This window comes from Grus americana, chromosome 3 (assembly GCF_028858705.1).
Source record: "Grus americana isolate bGruAme1 chromosome 3, bGruAme1.mat, whole genome shotgun sequence".
NCBI classification, from domain to species: domain Eukaryota; kingdom Metazoa; phylum Chordata; class Aves; order Gruiformes; family Gruidae; genus Grus; species Grus americana.
In genome coordinates, this window is record NC_072854.1 from 124042381 (window position 1) to 124066578 (window position 24198).

General features: G+C 39.5%; 1 long non-coding RNA gene across 1 annotated transcript in view; it reads right to left on the minus strand.

The window, feature by feature from the left end:
* Positions 1-1694: 1694 nt before the first annotated feature.
* Positions 1695-24198, minus strand: part of LOC129204965 (uncharacterized) — a 35327-nt gene continuing 12823 nt past the window's right edge. The window contains exon 3 of the long non-coding RNA XR_008576550.1: positions 1695-1784. This is a non-coding gene — a long non-coding RNA (uncharacterized LOC129204965). The remainder of the gene's footprint in view (positions 1785-24198) is intronic.

Here is a 24198-nt window from a genome sequence, read left to right on the forward strand (position 1 = left end):
AAAAATATTACGGAGGATTTCAGGCTCTTGGAAGGAGACCACCTGAAGAAGCCTCTTCTCAAAACTACTTGATTTTTAAGACCCTCCAGAGAAGATAACAAGATTAAAAGTTATATGCAAAGAAAATTATCTTACCGTTATTTAATTAAGGACGTTTTCAAGTGAAAGAGAGACTTTTCCTAATGAGGACTAAGCAACACATGGAAGACGAAAAAAAGTAAAATCTATCAGAAATAAGTAACTCTTGATGTGCAGTGAAAAATACCTACCAATATCCATGGGAAGGAACTGAGGAACTCAAACTATTCCAAAGCCTTATGCAGTAGTACAAAATATAGATGGCAATGTCCATATTGATCCCATTGGACACTTGAAGGCAAATGAACATTTGAAAGGTCAGTAATTTTACTTCTGCTAAATTGGATGCTAGTAATTTGCATAAGACTGAAAGTCAAGTATCAGCGTAAATTCCCCCAGTCATATGTAAATTTAATCACCCCATACCTCTAACAGCAATCTTATGTCATCTGGCATGAAAAATGTAGAGACAGTGCACAATCCCATAAAGCACGCCGGACTAAATGATACATATTACACAAGAAGATGCTACATGACAAACACCTATTTTATGTACTTTATAAATACCATGAAAACATATTTTACTCTGACAGAAAATTTTAAGGTTCTGTTAACTACTCATTAAGTGATTTTACAAATGAAGATAAACTCTTCTTTTCTAGTGCACTTAAGAAATATCGGTTGGGACTTATACAGACTGCAATCTAAAAGGATTTTTAAAATTTGTTTTAATATTTAAACAAAAATGGACTCAACCAGTTTCCAAGTCAACTTTGAGGTGTGATTTTAGCTTTAAAAAGAGAAAGACACATTAGTGTATTTTTCCAGAAAAGATATTTTCACTTTGTGTCTTCTAAAAACATCACTTGTTATATATAGCATGAGGCCCCAAGGCTCACTCAATCAATGGCAGTTATGCCACTAAAAATAATGGCTATGGGATCAGGACTTACTTAGGTTTTCCTAGAGTATTTAAAATTTAAAGAGAAGCCTAAGAGACTTCCACAATTCTAATATAATAGTAATAAACAATAACCACTAAATGGGTCTGTCCAACATGGGGAAGGAGATCTGGCAACAGTACTGTAATTCAAACTAATGTTAAAGCAGTATTTCTCATGAAATCAACGGACAGCCTCTGAAGACACATGAAGAGGGTCTCAAAGTGACACAAAGTGACATCCTACCCCTCAGCAGCTCCTCAGGGTTTTATAAGCATTTCAGCAGAAATCCTGGTGCCTTCCAGCCCTAATCTTCTACAACTCGGGTACCAGGAAGCTGCCCTGATCCACAATTTTTCCATTGCCATCATCTTCAACATCCTTTTTTGCAAAAGTGGGAAAAAAAGACTGATGCAAAACAATACACTGGCACCTATTGGAATCTGTGCTGCAAACTGCACGGTCCTTCAAGGAAACACAACACATACAGTGACTGGTGTGTGGACTTTCCTCAGTTCACGACCGCTAAGAAATGAAAGGGTTCAACACTCACAGTCTAGGGGTTAGCAGGATATGAAAGCTTCCTGGTAACACTCCCCTCCGCTGCAAAATTACAGACGTGCTTCGCTGCCTTTTGCACCTCAGGGCAGAGGAGAGAATGTAAAGTCCAAAACTACCTTTGCTCTTGTGTTGCTGTTATTGTGAAGACACCCATGTTACGGTCCTTGGAGTTCTGGTCAGCATGAAGATCATACACTGTCAGGCCTACAAAGAAAGAAAGAAAGGTTTCTTTAGGTTGCCTTAAATGGCAAGGCAATTTAAGAACAGGCCACTGTTGAAGAAAGAGTCCGTGTTAGGGTGATAGTCTATAGGGTTAATTTCATACCCCTAGTTACAATACAGACCTGTTTAGCTGTTATTAAGGGTTCTATTTCATCACTTGATTACATTTTATGACACTGCAAACATATAAATGGGGTGCTTCTACCCCATAACCATCATAGCATCTCTATAAAGTACTACTATTGTGATGTAGTTGTTTGCTTTGTTTTGCTATGAATTTATAGGTTTCAAATAGTCTGGACGTTCATTAGAAATTATGTGCTTTAACCTTGTATTTGTAGGCTGACTCACTCGATATTAAACCAAAACTGACTGTGACAAACCAATCATTTGAGCTAATAAGTTTGTAAGACATTATGAAGCAAGAGCAGTATAGAAAGTTTTCTCATGTAACAAAGGAGAGAACAAGCTGGTTTTAAAATCACATTTACCAATTTTTAGTTAGTTCAGACGTAATGTTAGATGCAATAGTATTTCTATCACTTGAATTACAAGATGGAATTAAAATATACTGGGTTTTGCATGTCGTCCCTTTTACCAACACAAGCCACTGTTTTAAATAACTATTTTAAAGTAAAGTCTCTTTGGTCTGCCAAGACAGGAAAATGAACAGCACTTCATACATGTCTTCTAGTAATCCTGATGGAATATAAATGTTAGCTTATTAAAGTAAATGCCACTTACTACATATCCACAAAATACTAGATATCCCAGAGTGACTGCTACGCTGGTTTAAATGCTTCAAAATACTAACGGAAATTTTTACAAATTGAATAATGTGATACTCACAAAGTACAGTAACTTAACTAGAAAAGCTCTCCTTTCTCACAAATGCTGAAGTGTAACTAATTCTCATGCAGTTTTATTAATTGCATCAAAAGAATGTGATTTGACCTCATAACTGTGGTCATTTTAAGAAGAGAGAGACAACTGCTGTGAAAGTGCACATCTTATGCACTCCCAGCTTTTCTTGTTCCATTAAAAAGCTCCTGTATCTCTCCTGGGACCCCACTGGCAGCAGATACAACAGCACAAATCAGCAGGAGTATGCAAAGAACAGGTGCTCCGGCTTATTGCAGCTGCAGTGCATGTGGAGGGGGGGAAAAAAAAGCTATTGCTTTTGCTCACCATCTCTGAAATAGCTGTCTACCTGGAGATGTTTCATTTCTCTCTCACAATACATCTTTAAAAGTGGATCTTGTCAGATGTTATACTCTCTCACAGTTAAACAACTAGTAAGGGTCTTTCTGGAAGAGATAAGGCCTAAAGCACTTTTGTGATTAGACATACAGTCTAGCATATAGTACATTTAATCAAAGATGTTCATGGCAAAAGGAAATACATAAATGTAAATGTTGCTTGGCAAGCGATTGAAGAGAATAAGAAGCCACAGAATCATACTCAAATCACAGTTTTGCTTTGCTAACGCAGCAGTATAACATGATGGGGAAACACACACTTCACACTCACTTGTAAAAAATACAAATTAATGGTGAGATAGCAACAAAATATAAAATCAACAACATCAACTCAGTGTTAACCCAGCACCAGGGACAAAGGGATTCAGCTCTGGTTTATCCCTGTGTATTACCACAACAAACATAAGCAAGGAGAATGATCATAACTGTGGGAAGGGATCTGTAAAAATATGTACTTTACATACAACCGCGATAGCCTCCTAATATTAGGCAAGTCACGACATCACCATGTGCTATTTTTCAAATCATATGTAACAGCTGGCACCCAACGACAGCAACATCTATAGGTACAACTATCCCCACATAAGCCCTTAAAGTCACTTCTTTATGTACGCTGCTTCTGACACACACCACAACCGTGTTTTGTGGACTACCTGCTTGCGCCCGAAGGGTACGTGTCAACGACCCTTATCACGAGAAGAGACAAAGTGCGCATCCGAGTTCTGAATCTTGGTGATCACCTCCCCGCCTGTTTCGCCGGCCCCAGCACTTGCCAGTGTATTAAGCAAAATTGCACGAGTAGAAAATTGCAATGAGCCCAGAATCAAACGCTCATTAAAATCACGTTGCTGACATTTTAAAATGGCAATACAGAATTGCTATGACTAAAGAAACTGTAAGGGGACAGTAAAATTGCATTAGAACTTTTTCAATCTATTCTCATAGTTAGCCACATATCTCTTCCGCTAAATAAACACAAATCAAAATAACGTGACGCCAGTCAGTAGAGGTAGAACAACATAATACAGTAAAAGGAGACCTAGGCATGCTGTTTCAGATATTTAAGTTTCTGTCTTCTAAATTTCAGACCTTCGTGCACAAATATGCATGCACTTTCTATGGTCGATTACGATCATTTCACGTGAAAACTGAGCACTGGCAACACGAATGTCCAGCTGGAGTTACAGAGACCGCTTCTCAGAGGCAAAACACCTCCTTCAGTCTATGAAGTAGTGGGAGAAAAGACAGGAAAGCCACTAAATGTCCCCCTCAGGAATGGCGGTGACATACAGGGTTGTGCTACTGGTATGGAGCTAATATAGCTGGCACTGCAGTGTCTAATACGAAATTACCTCAGTTCCACGGCCGTTCTAAAAGACACAGGCAGCTCAAAAATCAACAACATGAAACAATTTTCCACTCTTTTCTGCTAAGTGTTAGCAACTGCTGTGGTTCGTAGGAATTTGACTCTAAACCAGCAATTTGTGCAGGTAGGAGGTGTGGATACCTGGCTGCACCATGCAGACGTGGCGACCACGCTTGCAGAGCCATATGGGTAACTGCAGATACATCTTCTGACACGGCCCTTGGCACCGGAAAATCAGGATGTTTCTTGTGGTATATTCTTATTTCCGTGTGTGCGTGTACATCTGTAATAACCCGCAAACCCCTCTGTTTTGATGAATTGTTAGTAACATGTTAAAGAGAAATATTCAGTTGTGTGTCTAAAGTTCCAGCAAACTTTGACCAAATTCAGAACAGGTGCCAATTTAGGGCTGAACATAAACTAATGAGACATAAAAATGTCCCCTTGGTAATTCTTTTACAATGCAGCAGGGGGCCATTTCTTCTCTGCCAGCTCCTCTTATTAAATGTCCATCAATGGGAAATTTGGAATATCCTTTAAGAATGTTTCTTTAGGAAAACAGCTGAAACCTCTGAACTGTGCATCACTTCAAAACTCTTGCTAATACCGCGGTTCATATAACTTAGTTTTTCAAAATCATCTTTTCAGTTTTGGGTTTCAGATTTTTTTCCCCCACTTCCTGAGGCACGTTATATACTTGTTTTTAAAATCTTCGGGAACAATTTGTTCTCCTGCCCTGTGCCTACGAGTTTTTTGGGAACAGCAGGATTTCTTTAATGCTGCTTATTGAATTTCCCTACTTTCTCATTTAAGTGCAGAAAAGCAACTTCTATTCCACACCCCTCTTAGCAGATTGTAGTAAAAGAGGAGAGAGGAAAAAAAAAAAAACCCTACTAAAGCTCTGACAGATGGTACCCAGCGTTTGACTCATGCTGGGCTCAGCAGGACCTATAGTTTAGAAGGTTAGGACTGTCAAAAAGACTCTGCTTATCAAGTGAATAACAAAGTGTGGACTGCCAGACTGCTTCCTATAGAAAACTTGTATTTTACTTGTAATTCTCAGCTATCTTTCTGGTGCTTCCGAAACTTCTGAGGAGCAGATGCATGCTTTTCTATTTAAGAAACAACTTGGAAGCTGACATCCCGGGAGCAGCCGGCGGCACAGTAGGCCTGACTCTAGGAAGTTGTGCCCCCGTGCTGGTGTCAGCGCCGCAGTTTGGGGACCTCAGAAGGGATTTGAGAGCAAGGAGAGAACTCTTCCTTCTCCATTCGCTTTCTTTTGCAGTCGGTGAAAAATTAATCTTCTCTTAGATTACTGCCCCAGACAGAGGATCACTTTAGCAAAGTAATTGTGGTAAACAGTGAGCAAAGGCAGAAAGGTCTGAGCATAAAGCAGCATTTACCAGGCTTTTCTTTTTAAGTCATTTCCAAGCTCACATCAGTCAGCATCTATCCCAGTCCAGAAGTATCTAAAGTGACTACAAATGTTAGTCAGCAGACCTGAAAGCAATACTGAAGTCTGGAGAAATACAAATAAAAGGTTAACAGCTTGTACTCATGTTTACTGGTAAGTCTGGACTTTTAAATTCCGGGGTGGGGGGAGCTTGCTGGTAAATGTAGTGTTACTGGGAATATGTGGCAGGCGCTGTTATTAATCATTGCTATAGCACTGTAAATATTCTTATTGCTTTCTTCCCGAAAATAATGTCAATTCATTTGTTAAACAAGAACATTGTTTTAGTTGTAAACTGGTACCAACAGTTAGCAGCTGCTCTTCAACAGTTAGAATTAATGAGATGATAGTAATTATACAACAAAATACAACAACCTTTTTATCACCAACACTCAAGCCTGTGTCATTGCCTCGTTTGCTTTTTAGTCAGAACTATGAAAAATGAAACGACTTAACCGAGTTTTGAAGTTTACAGAATATAATTAATTCAGTGTGGATTCATTGCTATGTCCGGAATCAAAGTTGTTTTATAAAAGACTTAAAAGTAGTTTGGTACTAAATGGGGAAGGGGGAGGAATCAATCCTGGTTTATAGTGAAACAGAGTCACAGGCATGCAGAGCAGTGCGACTACACACCGATTATAAATTTTGGTTACTCTGCTACCAGATAACCTGCAGCAGAACAAGTGTGTGGTCAAAAATTCTCTCATTGTAATTACTTATTAATTGATATCATGTTGATCTTAAGGTAAAGCCATAACCGATGTGATGCTCCTGAAGAATATAGCTCAGGGCATTTCGTATGGGGCAGTCTGTGTTTCAGAATGTTTTTACCCGGTTTGTATATTACAAACGTGCTTTGAGAAACGCAATGAACAATGAGGATGATTCTTTCATTCTTCTTTCAGTCTTCACTGTAAAGCAAAAATTCTGGTCCGAAATGTGGATAATTTATTTAAATGCTAATTTAATCAAGCCCCCCTCCCTCAAAAAAGGAAGGGGGGAATAGGCTGGGTGTACAACCTGTTGCTTTTCTCCCTACCTTATCTCGCCTCAAATCAGATTCCATTCTCCAATTCTGCTAACATATTATGTAGAGATCATAACAGAAAACATATCTGTCCAAAAATTCAGTCTGATTTCATTTTCATGCAGTTCAGTCATGAGCCTGAGTGAAGGAAATCACTGAGCAATATATTTCCGGAACATATGTAAAAAAAAGAGCACTGTTCTCACCCAGCACTTTGGGGTGTATCTGATGTATCCTTGCAGAAGCTGTGATTCCCATCCCCTTCTCCAGCACAAACCCAAGGACCTACGCAGCCATCTTGGGGAAGAGGCAATTTGTCTTCTGTCACCTGGGCTCAAGACAGCCAGGTACGGAGCTCCCCGCAGCTCCCTACAAAGGCTCCTCCAGGAGCTGACTGAAAATCCCTTGGGCTGTGTCAAATTGCTTCGTGCTCTGCCACGGCACAAGGAGCCCTGGCCCAGGAGCCGTTTATCCTGCCCTTTCCCCTGTTCCAAGGCAGGTCCCAGAGAAGGACCTTGCCAGAGGGTTAGGGCTCAGGGCAGGGACACGTTGTCCGGCCCTGTGCTTACTTACCAGGTTGACCTTTGCGTTTAATCCCGCAGATGTATACGTGAGTTAGTGATGAGCGATTCTCGCTGTCAGGACATGTCCACCAAAAAGACTGAGCAACCTACATACAAACTACTATCTGTAGCAAAGATGTGATGGGGAATAGAGAGAAGACAAGTAAAGAGACTTTCATGGACAGATACAGGAAGGAACCTGGATTAAGTCTACAAATCAAACAAGAACTAGCAACCAAGTAACATTGGCTACTTTATCTATACATGGATGCTCAAATTTCTCTGAAAAAATCCATTACAAACTGAAAAATCAGTGTTTTAATAAAGAACCACAAACGCTACCAGTCTTACAAAATGCATAGTCTTATTCACACTTGCATTTCAGTAAATGACATACTGTTTTCAGCCAGGTAGTAATATGACTTATTTGCTTTCTTCTGATGACATGATTCAGTCACCAGTAGCCTCTAATTCTTCACTGCTATGTAGCTCTTTTAAATCTTCGGGAATTGCTCAGCTGCGAGGAGCAGAAACTTTGCCCTCGCTCTCTGCACATCTGCCTGGGATACAGCTAAGGCACACGGCCCAAGGGTATCTAAGCTACACGTTAGGTATGTGTTTTCTAACAAAGGGAGCAGATGGGCTGGCCTAGGAACACCTACCACTTCCATACCTTCGAGAAAACCCTATCTATAAAATGTGACATTAAATAAATTCCATGAATGAGGCCCTGATACCAAAAAATAAAACAAAAAAAATTAATTATTAACCGTGATCCTGGAGACTTGAACCTGCCCACTGGGTTGAGAGTTAATTTCATGAAAATCAGGACAGTTTCTTGTACGAGCTTGGGAAGCTTTGTTTCACGCCTAGTTTAGAGCACACTGTACAAAACAGGTCATCTACTATTATGCAGGACCTTTTTCAAAACAGACTTCACACTGCCAACGCAACAGAATAATTTCAGAATGGCTCAAAAAAAGGGTAGTCAGATTTAACCACCACTCACTCTTTTCAAAGAGATGAATACAAGCCTTTTATTACAAGCTTCACAGAATGTCATTTATACATTATTTTTATTTATACCTTCATCAAAGTAAACATGCAAATAGCTTCTATAAATTTTGTCAAACAGACAGGAGAGGGAGCTCTCTCTTCATCCCACTAGATTATGAATGGCTTTTGCTGAACTTATTAAAATCTAACCACATTTTTATTCTATGTCACATGTTACTTCTTATCATTCTTTTGTCCTGGACTGTCTCCTCTTAACAAACAACTCTGCAACATGAAACACTCCTGTGTACCAGAAAACATTTTTTGGATGAATGCAATAAGTAAATTTTTAAGGCACTTTTAATTTTGGTATAGCAAAAAATAAGGATGTCATTCCTATCTACAAAGATTCTGCTTCCCTACTTACTGATACACATACAAACGCATACTCTGCATGTATGTGTGCATCATACTTTCCAACTTAAAATACCAAGCAAGTGAATTTTCCATTGTTACCATCCTTCACATGTTCAGAGATAATTTTGTATTTATTCTGAGATCTATCAGACCAACCTAAGAATTCCGGTAGATCCAAATGCATTTTTAAGATAAATCACTGAATTATCAAATTCAGAAGAAATACGTACAGGCAAACAAACCACAGCTAAAACAAACCCAAGACAAAAGAAAGTCACAGTAATCTGAATGTCTGCGTGTTCTCACCGTGTTTATTTGAAATCTTCTTATTGGAATATGGTCTTAAATCACATTCCGAAAATGAAATTTTGACAGCAGAAATGCTTGTATCAGCATCTGTATATAATGCTAAAAATCAAACTGTGAGTTACATCTGTCTCGTAAAGGCTATATAATAAGATTTACTTAATCCATTTGAAAGAAAAAAAAATGGTTTTGTCCCCCAATTTGTTGCGACATCTGAAAGTTCATGAGGTTATGACCCCTCTTTAAGAAAGCATCTTCTACCACCTGCAAATACCCTAGGAAAGCAGTTTGAAACAATAAAACACGTGCTAGTTAACCGTTACCAGGGAAACAGTTATGCTTCAGCAATGGGAGGTTTCAGCCCCACAGTGGCTTTGTCTAAAGAAGACATGGCCCAGCTGTTACCGAATAACCATTGTTGTAGATCATCGGGAAATAACAGTCAGTGCACCAGCTAAGCCCTATGGAAGTTTCTATTCTCCTCGCCGCCAGAGGTACATCTGAGTAAAATGACAGAAGAACAGGCATTTTTTACAACATAAACCAAAACAGAATAATAGTAAAGATACTAAAACCAACCCATCAATAGTGATTCGTCATTAAATGCATATGAACCTATTGTCTTTCACGCTTTTAGGATGATGATTTTTCTAATGCAATACCCTCAAGTCACTAGGTGGCAAATACTAACGTTATTCATTAACTATAATGTCAGAAAGTTTCAGAGCCCAAGGATGAAGTTATTCTTTGTGCTTACAAATGAATCAGCATACAAAGCCAATTTTTTTTTTCTTACATCAAAGGGATGCAAAGGGATGCAGCAACAGATTGGTCTCCCAGCTCATTATAGTTTTCTTTCAGAGATGCACAATAGTTAATTTCATTGTCTTAAAACACAGCATCACAGTTTTCAGTCCAAATTTTCATTTCCCTTTAAAATGGAATTTGGTTGACTATACTCATTAGTTTACAGAATAGACTGAATAATTTTGCAGGTTTTGTTGGTTGGGTTTTGTCTGATTGTTTGTTTTAAACGGGGAGAGTCGAATCCTAGACCCCAGGCAGTCAGTGCAGAGCTGTCAATAACAGCAACAGAAGCGAGTTTTCATCCTGGTACTTAGGAGAGTTTTTCCCTCTTATACATTTATTCATTCGCTCACTCTACAAAAATTATAACTGGCTATATTAAAAGTTGCAGCGAGATGATGCCATGCTGAAAGGAACCACAGAGGAGGTACGATGCACTGCCATTAATGGTGCAAAGCCTCCCCAGCAGCTGTCAGAAGAGGCAGCACACGTGCAGGGACAGAACAGATAGGACGAGCTAACTAATAGGCTGAACGCAAAGAATAAACATGTAAAAGTCGCAGTGAAATGGAGATGTTCCGTAACCTCAATTTCTTTTTACAAAATACAAACTGATTTCTCTGATACTGAAGGGTGTGGTGAGGGGAAAATGTGGCCCTCTGTGTTGATTTCCCCTTTCCTAGGGCTCCACTAGCATTACAAAAAAATTACAGGAATGAGTTGTTCTCTAGAAAGAACCTTTTCAACCTTTCCTGATAATCTGCTTAGCAAGGACACAAGCTGTTTTTCATTTGTTTATACTGTAAAAGCAGTCACTATGAGTCACACCTTACGGAGACGTTTTTGCATGGATTTTTCAAGAACTTGGTACAAAACATCCTTTCACTTCCAAAAGACAAAAGGAAATAAATAGTGGCCTTTAATCTCCTTCTAAAGCACATTAAAGATTTTCCACAGCAAAAGGCACCCAAGATCTGTTCCTCATCCTTCAAATTCTTTGGGTCACTTAGCATTGGCAAAAACAAATCTCTTAAAATGAAAGCTCCACACCAGAACTGAGTAAATTAATCTGAGGTTTTTATAGCCTCCTTTGCTGCTCAGACAGAGAGTATTAAAGTAGGTTAAAGTAGGGTGTGGGGTTTTGCGTTTTTTTTATTTCTTGTGCTTACTGTCTGGAATTAGCATAAGTGTTAGAAACTATATAGTCCACAATTAATCTCCTCTCATTTGTTTGTGTTTCTTTCATTTTTTTAAACACCCGCACAGTACAAGTCTATTCATAATCTGTGCCTCAAAGAATGCACAATGTAAATGTAAAAATGCACAACAAGACATAACAAGTGGGAAAGTCATAAACGAGGCGAGAATTACATTGACTGAAGGGGAGTACCAAGGAACCTCCATGTGGCTGCAGCCGTCAAAGGGGTGGCGAGGAGGAGGAGAAGGAGGAGACTCTAAAAATTTTCTCTCCTTTCTTTCCCAGTACAACAACTAGACAGAAAAAGGACAGAGAGAAAAAGTTGACAGAAAAGAAATCACTGCCATTTGATTACAAGCAGAATGTTTGTTGAGAAGGAAAGGGGAAAATTACAGTTGCTCCAGTAGAGACCAAAAAAAATGTAGAAGAGTCAGGGGCAAAAAGTACTCATTCGCAGAAATTTAGAAGGAAGATGTTTTCTCAGTTTCAGCCAGATCAAGTCCCAGGTGATTGTGAGGCATCCGAAACGCAGCCTTTGGAAGACAGGGATCCACACAGACTGTGAATATGAAGCATGTCGGAATCAAACAACATTTTCATTATTATCAACATACTTATCTAGTCTTCTTGAAAACTTCTAAGGAGTTACATCTGGTCTTTCAACAACAGAACCTTCTTCAACATCTTACTCGAAGTTCAGTTTAAAATATTACACGGACCAGTAGAAAGAAAGTATTTCTCTCTCTTCTTCAACCTGGAAAAAAGTCGCAGACTGGGAAATCTCTGCAGGCAAATGTGATGTCTTTATAGCAATCTCACAATTACCTGTAGAGATTCTACAATCTGGCATCTTCATACACAGTAATTATAAAGTATACAGTTCTTCATCTGCTGCACCTCTGCTGAGTTGAGCTGAATTTAATCCAAATTGCCTAAATAGCCTGTAGCTGACTGTAAGCTTTTTTTCCTTAATAATTTTCATGAGCCAAAAGTTGAAAAGGACAAAACCTACATAAATTAACCTATTGGACACTGGAAAATTACTGTTAATATCTGTATAGTAAGGGACAAAGTTGTTATAGGTTATATTTCAAGTATGAGGGCTTAATAATCTATTAATAGGCTATACCTACTGTTAACTGAACCTGAATCACAACTGGGTTTTCATGGGTGATTAGTTCATGCAGTGCTGGACGAGTTCAGCTTTTTTTAAATGATGATGGTTTGAAGAGCTGTTTGGTTGATGAACATTCTAAAATCAAGCTTTGGACACAGCAGCAGCAAGAATAAGTCACTTTGAAAGAAATATCTCTTTTTCAGATAAGAAAATATCTAGCAATGCAGGCCTTCATGAATGGAAAAAAGGACATTTTTTTCCCTCACTTGAAGTATTCCTAGAATTATCTGATATTTGGGAAGTTTTAGCTCATCTTACTTGAATGACATTCAACAGATTGATAATTGGACAAATATTTATTAGGGCTCAGGAAGGCAGCAACTCTTGAATGTTCTTGAAACATCAAGACGTCGATTCTGCTCAGAAATGCATTCCTAAAAGCTTATGTGTGCACAGAAATAATCCTATGCTGTACCTAGACATGGCCTTATTTTCATATTTTTTAATTGAAAGTGAGTCCCACACATTTTTATTGCTTCCTCATTCTACATCTCCTCTGTTCTCCCTATTTACAAGAGATACATACTTACTCTGCACAACAGCCTTGCTATGTGACTTTCCAGTTCCCAGCACTTCCCAGCAAACCACTATTCTTCCAGTAGAGTTACCACCTTTATTCTAGATTGGAATTCACATAAAGGTATGAGTTTAATCTATTCTTCTCAAACAAGTGTTAATTGACAAATGATGAGGGCAAGCATGTGCAACTACCGTGATTATGGCTGATAATTGTGCATGCGGGTACAATTGGCATGTCAGCATCTGCAAATAAAAATTGCAGTGATATCCTAGAATAACTCAAAAGAATGGCAAAGCCCCATTAATTTCAATATCATGATTGTTTCAACACAAGCCTTAAATATTAGTTCTGGGACTGGAGGCAGAATTGCAATTGGAACCAACACATTTTCCCCAATCAGACCCTTATAAATTATCCTTACTTTTATTAAAGCCAACTTGTTCTTGTCTACTGTGTCTTCACAGAGACTGTTTTAATAAGCCATAAAATGTGCTGTGCAATAAAAACATCAGTTACCTTGTATGACTTTAAAAAAATGTATCTGACAATTCCACTCTAATATTTTAAATCCATCTTCAATTATTCAGTCAGCCCAAGCCCTGCAGAGATATCAGTATGGTGCCACACATTTCCAAAAATGCTGTTGATTAATAATATGCAACCTGCCCATCCATTCAGATTCATAAAGAAATGCATCAAAGAGAAGCTATGCTGGCAAATCCAGCGCTGAGAAAGAAATCAAAGCTTCATTCCAGGAACTGACTCAAATCGATGCTAGAATCACTCTAGGCTAATCTAAAATTTTACTCCCTTGATTATTTTTCTATGAATTTTTTTGTTACTGTTCTGATTAAGAGGCTCTTTCGGTTCATTTTGTATGTTTTAAGTTGCTGACATCATTCTAAATACTTATTATCTTGTCATACTGCCAGAATTCACACCTTTATCTTCAGAATGCTGCCATTGTATTAACTAAAATATCATGCATGAAAGAGAAAAGCAAATTTTTCTGCAAGTTTGAAGATCTCATCATAAAACTGGAGTAATTATGTCAATACCAATAATGCACATTTATTATTTTCTGGATAAAATCTAGGCCCCTGCGAAATCAATACAGGTTTTTGCACTGTCTTCTGTGGGATTCCTCCAGAAGCCTTTCATCCTTACTCTAATGATCTATTTCCATCTCTCCATCTATTAGCAAATATTTTTAAACAAGACACAAAAATTTGTCACCCAGCAGTAAAGCCAGGGAGCTAGTTTGAACCCATCATACTGGAATAGTGGAAAATTAAATAGCAGATACTAAAAAATTCCTTTTTACAAAACAAAAAAAATGAATTGTTAAACACTTGCCACCAATGAAGGGAACATACAAGCTGGTAACACAACTCTTCTGCAGCTGCACCAGCTCAACATTGTGATGGCTGCCACCAACTGCTAGAGATCTCTTTTCCTGTACAGCTGCCCAGGTTTCAAATACTGACCTAAGACTATCTATTATTTATCGAATTTTTTTTTAAAACAGTCAGATTCTTTACTTTCTGCAGCCTGTAGAACTGAAACACCACCTACTATTTATCCAACTCTGAATGTAAGCAAAACCTTCATTATGTCTGAACTTTCCATTAGACATTTTCACTACAAATTACAGTATGAAAAATATTGTGGCTTGATTGTTTGATCTTTGAGCTGGAAGTTCTAAACTCTTTTTTAATCAGTCTTACACTCATTTCATAATCTTATTACAGCCATGTTAAAAAAAAAAAAAAAAGAAAGAAAGAAAAAGCTATGTCAAAAGATCATGAAGGTTGAAGAGTCAAGCAAGGAAAAATCAGAAAGTGCCAGAATTAAGGTTGCCTGCATGCAATTATTCTGTCCCCTCTGTGCCTTTGCAGTGCGAGATAGATTTTAAATTACAGGATTACATGTGTTAGAACAAGATTAACATTCTTTAACCATAAGGTTTTTATGCACCATAACAAAGTGAAAGGTAGTCCAAATCTTTCAGAAACTTGGAACATCTTCTCACTCATCAAGAAGCTAGGAGGAAGAAAGCGGAAAATGCATGTTTACCCTGTGAAATACATCTAACCTATGCAGGTAGCTTCTGTGCGTAATATTAATCTATATATATTTACACCATGTTGTAGTAATGCTTGCCTAAATTCTTATCTAGAAATGGCCGCCTCCTGCTCCTTTGGAGCCTTTCCTTCCACAGAAGTTCTACAAACTGGCTCAAATAGCTCAAATTAAAAAAAATCACAATCTAACAGCCATCCTCCATCCACCACTGTTTGACTATGATTTCAGTGCCATGTCAAAATTGCGTTTGCAGGATAGCTAGCACTGCATACAGGGATGGCAGCAAGAAAAAGGTGCAGGCCAAAAATGATTGAGCAAGAAGAGGAGTTACAAGAATTTACCCCACATGGTTTTAACTCTTTTGTCACCAATGGGAAACAGTTTAAGTACTACAAAAGAAACACAAAGAAATCAGAATTTTCAGTAGTGATGCGTTTAGTAGCCTCCCGTACGAGAATCACCAGACGAGATACGCCTTCTGGCTCTTGTGCCTTCTTCTCCTTTAGCCACAGGCTTTCCTCCACTTTCCCAGATATGCAACAGATGAGAAAGTCTGGTCATGTCTGTATTCATCTGGAGCTTTGTTTGGGACTTTCTGTATCACCTGATGCCTTCTTTTGTCCAGCAAATACTGTTGAACTGGCTGAGCAAACATAATCAGACCACCTGCCAAGTCCGCCTCTGGTTTGTTCCAGTAGAAGGCTGGTTTTTCTGAGGATTTTCTAAGTCGCTCCCCTGCCAGTATGCTCCAAGGCTGCACTACACACAAGATTTCTCCCAGAGAAAACTCGACAGCTTTACATCAGCGATGGTACAGGCTGTATTCTGTGGGCCTCACGGTTTTAGTACGCAAGGTAAGGAAAGCAGCCCAACCTTGCAAAATCATCTGATTAAAACACATACCCTGTTGCCTGCCAGAGGGCTCGCGCAGGGTAAAGATTTAACCGGGAATTGCCAGCACCCCTGCAGTCTGCCCCTCCATCAGCCGCAGGCTTCCCACCTCTCCATCGCAATGCAGAGGAGCAGCCGCAGAGAACCCCACGGAGCAGACATGGTGCACAGACATGGTGTCAGCGCTGCTGCTGCTACACCCGCTCTGCAGCCCTCCCAATGCGGAGTGCAGTGCAGCCCCAGGGAGGTGCTGGGGGTAGGGTGACACTGGTTTTCTTTAAGATAATAGGAGCAGAATATCGCCCATAGAACCTGCAGGGAAAAAAGCAGTGGGCTGTCCTTGCTACAATATTCTGATGTTGCGGCAAATTACGATGAAACCTAAATGAATGATCTTGCTTATCATCTTCTGTCGGTAATCACCTCTAGGAAACAAGCTTATATTTTACTTCACCCTTCAGAAAACATTCATCCTTCAGAACAATCTCTCAATATCTACTTTTCTGCTTATAATTTCATCAAATGTCTCCAGTACATCCAACTTCTTTTTTGATTCTGGTCTGTTCTTGTGTGCAGTTCTGGCCTTTTACTTCTAAACGTTTGCGATTTACTGACAGAGCTCCATAATGACCAAACATAAAAGCAGCATTTGGTTATAGTTCTCTGCTCAGTTGTGCTACCCTGGTTTGAAAGCACTGATCAGCAGTTACAGACGCATAAAAAGAGGTAAGTGTAAGGAGCTGAAGAAACATGCACATCATTTTTAGATGCTTTACATAAATGTTTCTTGTTCAGCAGTTAGAGAGTACCCTTGAATTTATATTTTATTGTATTCCCTGTTATACAAGAGAAGCCAAATAAGCAGAGGCTGAACCAGAAAGAACAAGTCTGCTTTATCAGTTTACATGCAGATTGGGGCATGCCAAAGATCACCAAAAAAACTAGGTCTCAGTTCAACAAATGGAGTTGCCTAATAATACTTGTCTCAGAGAAGATGCACAGAGACCCTAAGTGTTTTAATGACAGATCTTCACAGTACCAGGTGTTGTCTGTGGAATTATGCCATTTTTTTCCTGTGTAGGACATTGAGGGAAGAAACTTAGCTGACATGAATCCACTTGCAGGCCTAACCTGGATGGCTGTGAATTGGCTTAATCTCAGCTGGCAACTGTGAGCAGTTAATAACTCTCTCACAGTGGTATCTGGGATTATGCTAAACACAGCAATTTCTTTGCTCTAATGGATTAGTAGACCTGCATGGCACCTAAATTGCAGAACCAAGGGATACTGTTGCACTACGCAAAGTCCATACGCACCACGCACACAAGATTAACCTCCTGGTTTATTCAAACTGTTAAAGTACGCTGAACTCCGGACTTTGCTTTGGTAACTCCTACCTGTCCCAGCTTTACTGTTGCAGCATCAGAACAATCCTGCAGCAACAGAACAATCTCTGTGTTAACTGGGTTAAAAAATCTTTCTGACATCACATCTCATTTCAACCCCACTGAATATATTACTTCTAAAAATACCTTCTGAAAACATCGGTCTAGCACCAAACCATAGGGCAGACAATGGCTTTTCTATGTTTAATCCTTCGCATCTGAGTTTTTGAAGATAAACAAAGTTCTGTGCCCAGACTTTTCATTTCATCCCTGTCTTGTCACAAGTTCAAAGATTAGTGTTCCACAATAACCACCATCTACACTGAATTTTCCATTACCCAAAACAATTGCAATCCATTTTTCCCACGTTTATGACCTTGGTAATGTCCCAACTCAAACCAGTCAGCATTCTTGTAACTTTTTTAAACTTGAAGTTCATATGCTGAAGAGGAACAAATGATTACCTCGCATTTCAAGAAACACAGCTATCATATCTATATCCATATTTATGGTACCAAGCATTAATGCAATGTGTGGAAAAGGCGGTGTACAATTTACCTTTATGTAGTTCTCATTTAGCTCTTACTTACCTTTAAAATGTAATTAGAGATACCATTATAAATAAGCAAATTCAAGCAATACCCTCTGTCTCTAATTCAACTCCATTAATTTAAGAAATCATCACAATTTAACGATAAAGTCATCATTGACTGGCTGGATATCAAAGATCGTTAGAGTTAGCTAGCTATCAAGTAATCAAACACAAATCCTGTGCTGCTGAAGCATATATTCAGAATTATGGAAAGCAGAGACCCTCCTTGCTACCAAATGCCACTCACACATAATTTTCCTAAGCTGTCAAGGAAATATGCCAGCTCCTTAGCTATAATCATAATATTGTTATTCACATTTGTAGTGCTTGCAACTTCATTACTTGCAGCCCAATCCAAAGATGCAGAAATCAAGGCAAGATTCCCGTTAACAGTAGACGGCTTTATATCAGCCTATGGATACCCAGCAGAAAGGAATATTACATATAGCCAGTGCACATAAAATAGTTATATTCATTCATTCAGTCTTCTGGCTGAAAGCTCCAGATGGCCAATCCTTAGAGATATCTCCCTAAGCTTTATTTACTTGTGAGATTCCAAGGGGCATCTGTAGTCTGCCAAAAACTATTCATGTCACACTAAGGATCAAAGGAACCTGATAAAAGATGGCTCACTCTGATGTACGGAAGTCGGTGCTCAGCAAAACCAGGTATGATGCAAGGTTTTTTTAGTTCTGCAAAATTCTAGAAAAATATCATTCTGAGATAAAAGTGCACTCTCTGAACCAGCCCTGGTGAAGTGATGTTATGGCAGGGGGGTCGGAACTCGATGATCTTTAAGGTCCCTTCCAAACCATTCTATGATTCTATGATTCCTACCTCAGGAACTGCTAACAAAACTCCCTCTGATGCAAAAGTGTAGTTTTTCCATGATATTTATATGGACTTAGTTATCACTCTTGTTAGTCACCAGATGTCACCTGACATGGTTCATTTTTCCCTGGAAAATGTTCTTTAAATTCCCCTATTCACTGTAAGCATTTTTCTTCCACACCCAAAGTTCAATTTAATGAAAATACCTGTATCACTGTGGGACACAGATTGCAGAATATTTTAACAGACAGACCTAGCAGACTACATGGCATTTGTGCCACTAAAGCAATAACAAAATGAGTTACCAGCAAAAAATGGCTTGCAAAAAATGTTGCAGAATTTCTGAAGATCAGTGCGTGCTCCAGTCATGCATCTGCAGCGAGAGCTATGGACTGACACTCTTAACAGCTGACATGAACAGACTGTAATCTGAAGATTATTATTTCTCAGGTTTATTTTGCTGCTGCTTACAAATAGTCTGTTTGGAGGTATTAGGAAAAAAATAACAAAACAACCACTGGCCAAACACAAGTTTTGGTGAAATGTTTGAATACTGTTCAATCAGGCCTATCCCACCTCTGTGGGGGACAGCGACTTAATTACATTAGTTACAGTCAGACACATTCCAGATTATTTCTTTTAAGGCCTATACCAGAAATACAAACCCCAGCTATCTCCAAAATCATTGACTGCATTCTTTCAAACAGAAGCGAGTGAAAGCACAAATCTTGATGCCCAAGGGCTGTGATGACCATATTCTGCTTATGTTGTGTGCATTATTTGCTCTCAGTACAGTAAGATCTACAATAAATGGACAGACATACCTGGCCATAGTCAGCCAGTGGAAATGTAGAGGCTAGCTATCAAGACTGAGGTCTGAAATCAGATTATTCCTTTCAAATGTAGTGTTTTTTCCAGATTCAGAAAATGTGTGAGAAATAGGATAGCAACTTTAGGTCTGTAGCTCTCATAGCCAAAATGCTTCATAGAGAAAGCCCATACGTGCTGGCATAAGGTTATAGTTTCTCATTAATTTCACAACTCAAACACTTACTGAATTTGCAGACTCGCCCTGCTGCAAGCCTACATCATTTCCTGCATTTTTGAGAAGCAGAACACTTGCTGACTAACTTGTGTTAAACCATTCAACCAACAAATAACAGTTTTGAATAAAGTAAAACTTGTGTAAGAGATATAATGCTCTCTAGCAGTGCTACCTAGCGTGATTCTTGGTAATATTTATTCCTAGTAATTCTCAGATAAAAGAAAGGTATACATTTCCTAAAAAAAAAATGAGTGGTGCCATTAAGCAGTTTTCTTTTCTTCCTAGTACACTGGCCTTGTTAAGTCTCAGCATTTGAAGTTTAAAATATTTTTAAAAAGACATTAAGTGGGAACACTGCAACTGAAAAAATTAGGACGTAATGAAAACCACTGCAGAGTTTTTGATGTCGCAGATACTGCATCAGGAACTGATTGGATAATAATCAGTCACCATCAGTTCCTAATGCATTGCCTTCAGCATCTAAACAAGCATCTACGAGTTTCTAACATGAATAGCTGCAATATTGTAATGCTTACGTATTTGCTAAATGTCCACCCACCAAAACTTGACAGCGCTCTCACAAAAACACAGTATTATCTTTAGAGGGAAATGCAAAGGTGTTAGTGCTGTTCAGTGGGACACCTCACTCCCTCCCAGATTAGGGCAGGGCAATTAGAACCAGACTGGAAGAAAAAACTGAAGGAAAAGAGGACGGTTCTTGCTTGAGGTGGTTACCTCAGCAATGTATTTCTCTTCATAAAAGATTTGCAAGACATACCTAAAACATAAAGATAGCGATAATGACAATAGTCGCTTATATTGTACTTTATTTCAAAGTACTGCAAAATTATTTACAATTTGTTTTGTATTATTATAATATCTGCACAAAGATATACATACTGATTTATATGTACGTATCTATGAGACCAAATGAAAAAGGAGAGAGAGAGAGGACTCTTTTCTTCGCTGATGAAATAGAAGCCACACTGAACTGGAACACAGCAAAGGAGAGCATATAGCATTAATGCATAACAATTCACTCAGGAACTCAATGAAGCATATCCAATTTTAACAGCGTGTGACATCTGGGTGAGTAGAAGACCACTTATAAAACATTAATTTGACAGATCTTTACAGCTCTTTGGGTTCTTGCATCTCCAAAAGTTATTTCAGCCTTGATTTAGACCTCACCTGAAGAACACAGCCCTCACCAACACAATTTCTATTGATAGCACGATTTCTCAGCTGAGCGTTGGCTCAGCAAAGCATCTGGACCCTCCAGTACATCCGTGGACATGTTGGAGGTCTCATATCTCTGTTCCAAGCATACCTCATCCCACACGAATTTGTAATCACCAGTCTGCAACAGAAATCTGGATAAACTGAAGCAGGAAGATGCACAGCAGGATATCAAAACTACCAGTAAACTTTCTTGTATTAATTACTCAGAAAGATAACCTGGCAAATCTTATCTGCACTCTGACACAAAGAACATCACCTCCATAGTTATCTGAGGGGAAAGTGGATGACTAAGAACTTAATTATGATATAACAGAGTCAACTGACATTATTTTATTCATTATTCTTAGTCGGACCTGAAGCTTAAAACCTGTAAATACACCCTCCTGGCTGTCTCCTCATGAGTTTCACCCATTTCTTCTACACAGAGATTAGTCTGGCCACAAAGTTTGAATAAGAACAGGGATCTGGAGCTCATCTCCATCCCACAAATTGTAGGCATTTTTTTAACCAAAGGTGCGTTTCATTATGTTACATTGGTAGGAAGCAAAATTTATATTCAAATCCTCAATCCAGAATCCATGTATTTGGAGATGAGAAGTGCTGGCACAAGTCCACAGGTTAAATCCTCAGAGTGAACCATTCCACTGACAAAGAAGACATTTGCATAGCACAAAAGCAGTCTAAAGGCGCCGCCGTACATGCAGAGACACGGAACACCTTCTAAAAGGCAGGAAACATGGCTTGTGGCAAGAGTAATTTTAGGAGTAAGACAAGAAGCCTGAGTAAGCAGATGTTGTCTGCGAGGTCAGAAAGGTAAGTGCCAGTTTCACAACACTGCAGTTTATGCAGCGACACAGAACTTATTCCAGTCCCTCTGGGGAACCAACACCACCTGTGTTGGTTTGTGGCTGTGATCAGATTAAACTGTGACCTACAATCTCCTCCAGAATCCTGCAGAGGTCTCCAGCTGGCACTGAGGTTCCTAGGGAATAGTCTGAAGGAAACCAAAGCAGTTTCTTAGCCCTTTTTTTTCCCTTCCTGGGAAGATATTTCAAGCCTACCAGACTTAGAAACACTGGCCTTTGACTTATTTTTTCCCTATTGGCTATCTTTTTTAAAAACAATTGTATGCAAGGGGAAATACACCAAACATTTCTCTTCATTGCTTTATTTTGACCTTTTCTAGCACCAAAAATGCATCCAGCACATCAAGTGTAAGTGAATGGCATAGTTCCACAGTCCAAGCATTCACAACATGTGAGGAATAACTGCTGCACAAAGGAGCTAGCAATAAAAGGATGAAATAATCAATAATTACATATGTATTAAGTATTTTATAGGAGGGGAGGGGAGGGGAGGGGAGGGGAGGGGAGGGGAGAGGAGAGGAGAGGAGAGGAGAGGAGAGGAGAGGAGAGGAGAGGAGAGGAGAGGAGCGGAGCGGAGAGGAGAGGAGAGGAGAGGAGAGGAGAGGAGAAGAAAAATGGGTCTGATTCATTATGCTCATTGATTCCACAAGCTCATACCTACTTCTGCAGGAGATACACTAACCTGGGCAGCTGGCAATGTGTGGACAAGGGAGAAGAAGAGATCCTACACCACACACATATGCAGAATTACATGACATACTGGTCTGGATGCTGCGGCAATTTTAGCCAGCTTTCCCCATGTCCGTACACCAAAGAACACAGATTTATTTGAGAAATGAGAAAGAATCGAGCTCTCTGCAATTAGCACTGCCTGGTGCCACTCATGCTCTCATGTGATGGCATGCAGTTACAATCCTCTCTTCTCCAAGCCCAAGTCTCTCATTTAGACAGAGGCCATGCCAACCCTAACCAAGTATAACCAGAGTACATCCTTCTCAGAAATTATCACAGCCATAAAGCACATAGTTAGTTTCCTTAGTTCTATAGGAGCCATTTTACTTTTACCTTTCTTTGGTGAATCTGTAACAAAACTTTTTTTTTTTAAACAAGCCTTAACCTTAAGTTTTGCTAAATGTGAATGCACTCCATAAACTTAACAACTCTGTGGTCATGTAGCCACAAAGAAGGGAATGTAGGGGAAAGAGAGAGAAATAGAGAGCTCTTACTGCAAAACTTATTACTCCTTTTAGGTTTTATTTTCATTTACTGGACTTCAAGGTGACTGTATCCCCTGGCAGTAGTTCAGAAGTGCTCTGAAACCCGGTGCTTTTCAGCCTGTTAGATGTATCAAGTTACCTGTGCAGTGCAACCTGCAGTTATCCATACTCGGGACTTCCCAGTACTGGGGAGTGGGACTGGCAGATCTGGGCCTTTGCTTTGGACCCAATTAACCACCAAGGAATTTGCATGGTATTATAGGTACTGCCAGATCCCCATCAGCCTAAACAGAAATGCCATGAGAGAGCAAATGGGTGGGAAGACTGAAGGGAGCTGATGTCATTGAGCTCACGCTGTAATCTAATTCTAGATTGTTTAGGCCTCCCATCTCTCATCCTCTTCTTCTCTTCCTGTTTCTAGGAAAGAAAATAGCCTCCACCCTGCTAATGATCCCTCCGGGGAGGCAGCGTCAAGAGGCAACACTTGCTGCAGCAGAGAAAAGCCACGGCTGCTGCTGTTGCAGCACACAGCATCAGACTAAGAGTATCCACAGCCTACAGATATCAACGAATCGAAGTGGGTGAGGAAGGAAGCCTCCCCACTTGGGAACTCAGCTGATTCAGGGAGGGAGGGGAACAGCTTTTCAGTGAAAACAAACCACTAAGCTTCCCAGAACCCCAATAATGTCTATGCATTCTCCAGAGAGGATTTGCAGGAAGACAGGAACAAACATACTCAAACAGAAAGATGCATAGTTGGAAACATTATTTGAACATAACATTTCACAATGGAAACACAGGGCAGAGGGCTTAAGAAGGTCTCGCTCCACATCCCCACCAGCAGGCAGCGATGGGTTCCTCTTGCTTTGCTTTTTCGTAATTTCTTTGCCTCCCTCCTCCCTGCTGAATGCTTATGGCCAGCTTCTGAGCTCCCTCACTGAAGCTGCTGGAAACACGTAAGGAGGCAAAAAGGGTCAATTTACTCTTCTTCCACGATTTTTTTTTTCTCCCCTTTCACACTTCTATCCCAGTTCAGCTACTGTCTGATCAGCCTGCAGTGACAGCCACAAAAAAAGAAATGGCATTAACTGTTTTTCTCCTCACTTTTTTCCTCACTGCCAAGACAATATCCAATAATTCTTGCCCTGGG